General features: G+C 45.2%; 1 long non-coding RNA gene across 2 annotated transcripts; it reads right to left on the bottom strand.

The window, feature by feature from the left end:
- Positions 1-3,769: 3,769 nt before the first annotated feature.
- On the bottom strand, positions 3,770-6,152 carry LOC123106441 (uncharacterized). 2 transcript variants are annotated; one of them, XR_006451341.1, is made up of 3 exons: positions 5,575-6,152; positions 5,400-5,480; positions 3,770-4,111 (listed from the first exon to the last, which is right to left on the bottom strand). It is a non-coding gene; the product is annotated as an uncharacterized lncRNA (long non-coding RNA). The 2 variants fall into 2 exon arrangements; XR_006451342.1 differs by having other exon boundaries at positions 5,400-5,472.
- Between the last annotated feature and the right edge of the window lie 2,056 nt (positions 6,153-8,208).

Raw genomic sequence — 8,208 nt, 5'->3', positions numbered from 1 at the left:
CCCGTGTACGCTCAGCGAGAGACGGCCCAATGCCCATCATCTTTGCTTTATCCCACGCTGTACGTACAATTTCTACAACTGTCTCTTCTTTGAGCCATCGAGCTTCAAATTGTTTTGCTCGACCCCTTGGGCGATTAAACATATTCACATCAAAGTAATCTATATCTAGTATGAGGGGTCGATGATCAGAGTGTACGTGTTCTTCATTTATGATCGCAGCCTGAGGAAATTTATTCGCCCAGTCCACATTGCAAACTGCATGGTCAAGTCTCTCCCTAATTTCACCTCTCCTCCAGGTGAAGAGATCGCCAATACATCCCATATCCTCTAGACCGCACTCTTGCAAACAATTGCGAAAATCTCTCATCATCGTGTTAGGTCTGGCGTTACCGCCCTCCTTTTCAGAAGACAGTAAAATTTCATTAAAATCACCCAAGACAACCCAGGGGTGTTTTCCCTTACAATGTAAGTTTCGAATATCATCCCAAGACAAACTGCGCTCACTCCAGCTCGGACGACCATAAAACCCCGTAAAACGCCATTGTACAATATCCTCATTCATAAATAAAATATCAATGAAATTATCCGAGACATAATTCAAAACAACTTTATTTATCTTATGGTAAAACAAAACAAGGCCACCGGCCCGACCATCGCTCTCCACTACAAACATCGAATCAACATTTAAAACACGACGCAGCTCATCGGCTTTACATTTATTCAAATGAGACTCTGAAAGAAAAATCACATCTGCCTTAGTACGTGCTTGGAGCTCCAAGAGCTCTCGAACTGTCGTGGGGGAGAGCATACCACGGCAGTTCCATCCTAGGATTTTCATTTGGCCCGGCGGACCTCCTCCTCGGAGGCCGCCGATGCGCCATCATCTCCAACCGACTCCCTCCTCTGCTCCATATGCGCCTCCTCCTCCTCTGTCTCCTTAGCTACATGTGTGAGTACCCCATCCCCATTCTTCATAGTTACCACTCTGCCCATACAGACTCGCTTGGAGGACACATTCACATCATCATACAGGATACGCTCATAGCTCTCCATCTCTTTCTCAAAAGAAAATTCTAGTTCACTACCTGTTGGTCTAGGGTCAGATGGGATTCTCCTCTTTTTACCTATAGTTACCTTACGGGCATTCTCTACCCTCTCAGAAACTCCCACACTTTTTCCTTTCCTCCCCTTCCTCTTTTGCTGGCCCTGCTTCTCATTTTTCATAGCCTTAAAAGTAAATGCCACATTATCATTTGTTGTCTCCTGAGCCGCCAGCCTAGCAGCAACAGCCCCTGTAAGAGCCTCCAGCACACCGGGCATGAATAATAGTCCATCATGTTTAGCACCAGTTGTAGCTGCACCCTGTGAAAAGTTGCCTCCACCCATCGGATGGATCCCCTGACCCTCCTGGCCAGTAGGACATCCACTGTGGCCAGCAGCAGCAGCCATCGCCTTGGTATGGCTGGGTTCTACTGGCCATATCAGCTCGTGGCCCTCCTGGCCCTGCAGCTCACCCGGATGGGTGCATCCCCGCACCGCCAGCCCTTGGCCCTCCTGGCCAAGTTTAGCAGGGGCAGCCAGAGCCATTTCCCGGTCCGCCTGACCGGGAGCAGCAGCAAATAGAGCCGGCGGAGCCACATGAACCCGGCCCTCCTGGCCGAGTGGGAGACCCTCCTGGTCATGCGATGCACTGCGACGAGAGTCCTCCAGGGACTTACGGCCCTGGGCTGAAGCAGCCAGCACACCCACCTGGTCCACCTGACCAAGTGACGCATCAGACGGAGCATGCGCCAGGACCTCCTGAACCCGGCCCTCCTGGCCGGTGGTTGTCTTGGCGGAAGTGGCGGGCCCCTTATCAGAGACCGTGAGCCCACTCACGGCAGTGGCCACCTTGACGACGTCCATGGGCTTGGGGTTGTTGTTGTTGTTGGCGATGCTTGTAGTCGGATTCTTGTCGCTGCGTGAGTAGTTCCCGAAGAGGAGACCCCTCCTGCTAGCACCTTGGCTCTTCCAGTAGGGCTCAACACTCAGATTTCTAGGGAAGCAAACTACTCTCTTCTCACTTGGGATTTTACAAAATCTCTCAGAAGTATGACCCACAATCCCACAACACTCACAGTACAAAGGAAGCTTCGCATATTTTACATTGAATTTAAGTATCTTAGAACTACCTAAGTGGGTAAACTCTACAGAAGTCTTCAAAGGTTCATGCAGTAGGAGCTTCACACGCACACACAAATATTTTTCAATGATCACATGGTTGCGGTGCGATACCTCCAGCACCTCTCCCAATTGATCCTCTAGAGACCACCCTATACTTTCTGTCATAAGCACGAACGGAAGATCTCGTACCTGGACCCATATGGTCATGACGCCAAGGTCTACCTCCGCCGGGTCGCCCTTGCCGTCGAACTCGGCGAAGATCAGCCCATCCCGCTTGAAGTGCCATGGCTGCGCCTGAAGCACAAACCGACGGTCACTTTCAGCGGCGAAGTTGAGGATGAACCTCCCATCGTCGCTGGCCACCTCTTGGAGGGTGGTCACCCCTTGGTTCTTCCAAGCCGTGTTTCGGAGATCATCGAGGATGGCCCTTGGGTTGACCTGGAAAGGAGAGAGGAGGCGTCCAACCACGAGGAAACCACCAATGGCCTTGCGGGCTGCCTCCATGTCGACGACCAGAGGACGACTCCCCGACATCTTCATCCCCAACTGATTATGCATTGCTATATGGAGAGAGGAACCAGAGGCATCCACAGCATTTGTCACCCCCATCGAACCCTCTCCATTAGCTGGTTTCTTCCCCAAAACATCAGTCACCTTCCCTCCCTGACTCGCCATGACACACTCCCCTCGGTTGTGGCAAAATTTAGAAAGAAAGGAAAAGATAACCACTAGGGATTAGACTACTGATCCCTAGCTATCCATCAGACCAGCCCACTGCCGTACGATTGGAGTTGATTTAAGCGTCCGATCTAATTGACTTGGTGGACGTGGGCCTTTGGTAGTTAAGAGGGCTTTGGTAGTTTCCATCCATCGGCGCTAGCTCTTTAACTGCTAAAAGAAAACTGCTCCATGAAGCACGCACGGCATGTACTTTCCATGCACCAGCTTCCATATCTAAACAATTTCCATGATGCTTGCCATTGATTTCCCTCAATAAACCATTGATATTTCTTTGATTTACTACAGCCGTGCTTCATATGTTTCCAATAAACCATGCTTCATATGTTTCCCACAAACCATGCTTCATATGTTTATTTCCATCATACGGAAGTCATGCTTCCAACACTACAGCCGTGCTTCATAATCAGTAGCAAATCACAGCACTATCAGCTGGCGTGCTTCCTTCATTTTTTATATAAAATGCTTCCATGCATTATGATTCCAATTCTTTGATTTACTAGCAATTCAGTTGCTTTGTACAAAAATTAATAAATCTGCATAACTTAGTATTGTATTGTTTCGGCTCCAACAAAATCAACGGATCATATATCCATGATTTTTTTAGTACTTCCATCATTTAAGTTAGACATGGTTCCAATTTTGTGTTTCAGAGAGGCTATATATCACAAGTTCACAACTGATTCAAATTCTCGTCCAGTAGCAATATTTAACTGTTCATCACATATGCTTCCATGATTTGAATTATTGTTTCAACCATTGCCATTGTATGCTTCTTTTTCAATTTTCGTATATACTATTCGAAGTTGCTTGCTTCCAACAGAATTTTACAAAGCTTCATAGAATATCATTCAGTGCTTCGTCAACATAGAAAAAGAACAAAACATGCACCCTTTAGTTTCATTGCCTGCTTCAGTAGTAGCACCGACGCATATGCACATATTCATGTTAGCTGATTCCTGATTGTATCAATATTGTCCAATATTGTTTTAGTACTCGAGTAGCATTGTGGCATAGCTGCTGATGGGAGAGGGGGATGCTGTTGTTGTCGGTCGACGTCCTCGCCATTGCCGGCGCCACCCCTATCAGCCATCTCGTTGTCGGCGTCTCCGTCTACACACTAACCCTCGATAGCTGCAGAGAAGCCCTTGGTGAAGCGAAGGTCACCACTGCACTGTTGCTCATGACATTGTGCAACAAATATTGCTTCCTACATAGAGAGAGTATGCATCAAACATTACTTCCAAAGATGTCAGAATTTGCACCAGAAGGAAATAAGAAGCACATTGTAGTGATGGCCAGAATATCTTAGCATTACTATTGAAGCATTACAGGAGTACGCACTAGCAATGTACTCCCTCCATCCCATAATATAAGAGCGCTTTTGATACTACACTAGTGTCAAAAACGATCTTATATTACGTGACAGAGTGAGTACCAAAGAAGCATTATAGGAGCAAAGTTAGGAAGCACATGCTCACGTGATGGAAGCATTATTTACAGGCAATAGAAACATTTTCTCATGCTGATGAACTATTTTCCCTTGCACGGAAACAATCACGACAAATAGAATATGACAGACAACAGGGAAGGGGAGATGACACAAGCGAGGCAGTGAGATAGCGAGTCCACGTGATCATCGATGGAGTGTGCTGAAATGCGCTCTCGGTCGAGCAGGGACAGGACCGCAGCGATGGCCACGACACAATAGCGGTCGGCAGTGGCGGAGCCAGGAAAAATTAGGAGCCGGGGCGGACTTCCATTTTTTTTTGTGGGTAGGACTTCCAGTTAACTAAAAAGGCAGAGAGTTGCAATAGAATAATATGAATTACAAAGGAGCTCCTAGCTGCTCGACACTGCTCCACAAATATTAAATTTAAAGAATACAAAAAAAGATATGGAATTTAAGGATATCAAACCTGCATGCCAATCTATTCACGCGTAAAGGTTCGTGAGAGAAAAATCAGGAAACGTATCCGTGGTGAAGGAAATGCAGTCCAAATTAAAATCCATCCAAGCAGTTTTTTTTCTATACATAGGACTTTTTTGTCTTTTTTGGCATGGATACATTTCCTGGTATTTTTCACGGAATTTCACACGAAAATAGATTGTACAACCAAGTTTGATATTCAAAAATATCATTATTTTTTTCCAAATTTCTCGGTATTTTTTTATGCTTAATGTTCATATAGGGGGTGAACCACCCCGGTGCTACAAATCATCTTCCTCGAATATTTGGTACATATTATGTAACTATAAGCATTAAACTAGAGAACCATAGATTTCAATCGGAATAAGCTCACTATTGTTGGCAACATAAATTAAGGTTGGTTCCGCCTATACAACACTTGAATTCTCAATACTTGATTTACGAATAAAAACTTTCTCATTTGAAATCATAATTAATATGGATCGGAGGATTAAGATTAAAATTCAATGATTTGGAATAACAGAACGAACTAACAATGATTAGGTTAGAGGAATCGAGAAAAAAATACCTAGCAAAGCGGAGAGATGGATTTTTCTTCAATGAGCCTGCTTGGAACGATCAATGATGGAATTCCCAATCGCCTACGTTACTGGAATTTACGAACATAAAAAAAACAAATCCGAGGAGTGGAATCTGATGCTACAAATTGCACGCATCAATCCTGGCTAAGCAGGATCAGTCACCTGGAAAATCGAAGCATCAATCTCTGAGCAGGAATGGTTGGTAGGAGGCACCGTTGGCTGCCGGCTTGCCTCCTTTGCTGGGAGGCGCTGCGCCAGTTCGCGACGATTGCCTCTGCAAAACTGCTACTGCGGGGCGGCTCGAGCCGTCGCAATAGATCTAGGTGGAGGCGACGACCATGAACCGTGGAGACGTGGTTTGCCTAGCGACTTGTTGCGCTGCCAGCTACTGAGGCCTTGAGACGTGCAGCCTTTTGGGCCTAGGATTAGGAAGTTTACTAGATGGGCTTAAAAGTAGACCCAGCTAATTAGCCACCAAGCAAGGCCTACGGACTATTTGCCCGGGCAGATCACGGTAACCCAGCTTCGATTAGACGTCAGCTTGCCGGTGAGCCCGGGCAGCTGCCCCGGGTCGCCGGGTACTGACTCCGCCACTGGCGGTCGGCGACGAGGGAGGCAAAGTGTGTGTTGTAGCCGCGGTAGCATCAACGGACGAGGATGGCGGAGCATGAGTATTACTTTTATGTCCAACACTCCAACTTAAGTTCCATTTCAAAAGAAAAAGGGCAGACCAAGCAAGCAATAGAGAAAGATGAAAGGGCAGACCTCGGCGAAGTTCACTGTGCGACGGTGTGCGGGTAGGCTGGCGTGAGTTCCATCTTATCCTGGTGGAACATGATACCATGGGCGTAGGTGGTGAGGTTTCCACCGGAGCAGGATGGGTCGGAGGCGAGGCCGCTCACGAACCGGGCGACGTCGTCGGCGGATGAGACGCCAAGCAGGGCGGAGCTCTTCCAAGGTTTTGCCGCGTGCTCCGACGACCACCAGGCCGACCGTCGAGTAGATGGACAACGGCGAGGAGAGCAGGAGGCAGCTGCGTGCGAGGCGAGATGGAGGAGATTGGGTAGGTGGTGGCTGCGACTGGAATCAGGAGAGATTAGAGGAGATATTAGGGAGACGTTTACGCGCGTGGGCTGCGGCCAGTTTGTTCCTGCCGATGTTTTTTTTTCAAAAGAAGCACAACTGTGAGACGTCAGATTTGAACTGAATCGACGGTGTTGGACTGGTCTAGCGCTCGACTTTTTATGATACTATAGATAGATAGTGTTTCCCAAAAGATGGGCACTTGCGTATATTATGTGGTCCAGACTTTCTGCCCATAATACACAAAAGAGTTAATGTTAGGGCATGTACAATGGTTGATAAGATAGTTTTATCTTAAGTTTTGCATGTAATTTAGAGATGATAAAAAAGAGAGTCTACAATGGGTCTTCTCTTAGCCTTATCTTCAATAACTAGCAATTTCTAAAAACGTGGTGAGACACATTGTGCTAAGAGATCATCTCTTGTCTTCTCTTAAATAAGAGAAGACAAGTCTTTTCTTATGAGTTTTCTCTCCTCCATCTCATCATTTATCCTACGTGACACTTCTAAGATAGCATCATTATACATGCCCTTAATCATGAGAGAGTTGCTAGATTAGATGGGTCCATACAAGTGCATGCACGCACAAAAGCCAGAAAGAAATTGTTTGTTTACTAACCGATTTCCATGCATGCGTTTGGAGAAATAACATGACGTGAAGAACATGGAGAATTAAAAAGAAAGAGACTACAACATGCGCCAGATTTGTTAGCTGTGTTTCACGGGATATACAAACTACCGATCTGCATGTCCTAGAAAATAGGAAGGGAAGGAGTCTGCGTGTACATGCAGATATCAATCGGCCAGCTGTGTACGTTTGGAAAAAGAAAACAAAAATAGAAGATCATAACAATTACAGCAAAGAAATCGGCTGCGCCACAAGTCACGCAAGGGTAGGTAAATCATGCACGTAATACGGCCTGCGTGCCTTGTTTAGGCCGAACTCATTAGAGTCGGTTTGTATCTAGCTATATATAGTTTTGGCCGTCCAGACTTTACTAGTAAACGTGCATGTGCAACGCACGTATCATAATATAACTCTTATAAAAATATTTATTTTGAATATAGTTTCTCTTTTAGCAAGTAACTTTTACCGAAGCATTTAAATGTGTCATATACCAAACAATATGATCACACATGTAACATGCAATTTGTGGGATCTGTGTTGTTTGTATCATTTTTCAAGTCTCAATTTCTTAAATTATCATAATTCAAGTCCACTAAAATGACAACTAGCTTTGTTCTACAATCTGTCGTATGAGCTAATAAAGTAGTAACCAGAGTTAGTTTTGAAAATAGTGGTACAACATAGGACAAGTATAATGATACGCGGCGAAAAATACCTGTGTAGGAGTGTCAAAAAAAATATCTCATGTGAAGTACTTCATAAAATTTAACATCCATAGACCACAAGATAACTTGTATGATTACAGAACTTTTATAAAAAGAGTAACAACTTTTATAGAGATTCATATAATAAATTTTAAAATCATCAAACAAAAATGACCGTAACCAGCCCTGATGATTTTTAGAAGATAAAAAAGATGGCAGGCATGCAGGCGAATCGGATAAAAAGAATGGGTCTTTTTAGAAGAATTTTTTTGTATTTGGACAAGCCGCACAGTCATAATCTCTCTCTGGTCACTGCCTAATTTTATTGAAAAAAACATTACCTATCCTCCCAACCGCTCCCTTAGTCCCTCACATTTCTCG

Source organism: Triticum aestivum, chromosome 5A (genome assembly GCF_018294505.1).
Source record: "Triticum aestivum cultivar Chinese Spring chromosome 5A, IWGSC CS RefSeq v2.1, whole genome shotgun sequence".
Lineage (NCBI taxonomy): Eukaryota > Viridiplantae > Streptophyta > Magnoliopsida > Poales > Poaceae > Triticum > Triticum aestivum.
Note: the sequence above shows the minus strand (reverse complement) of the source record. Positions and strands in the feature narration are given on the sequence as shown.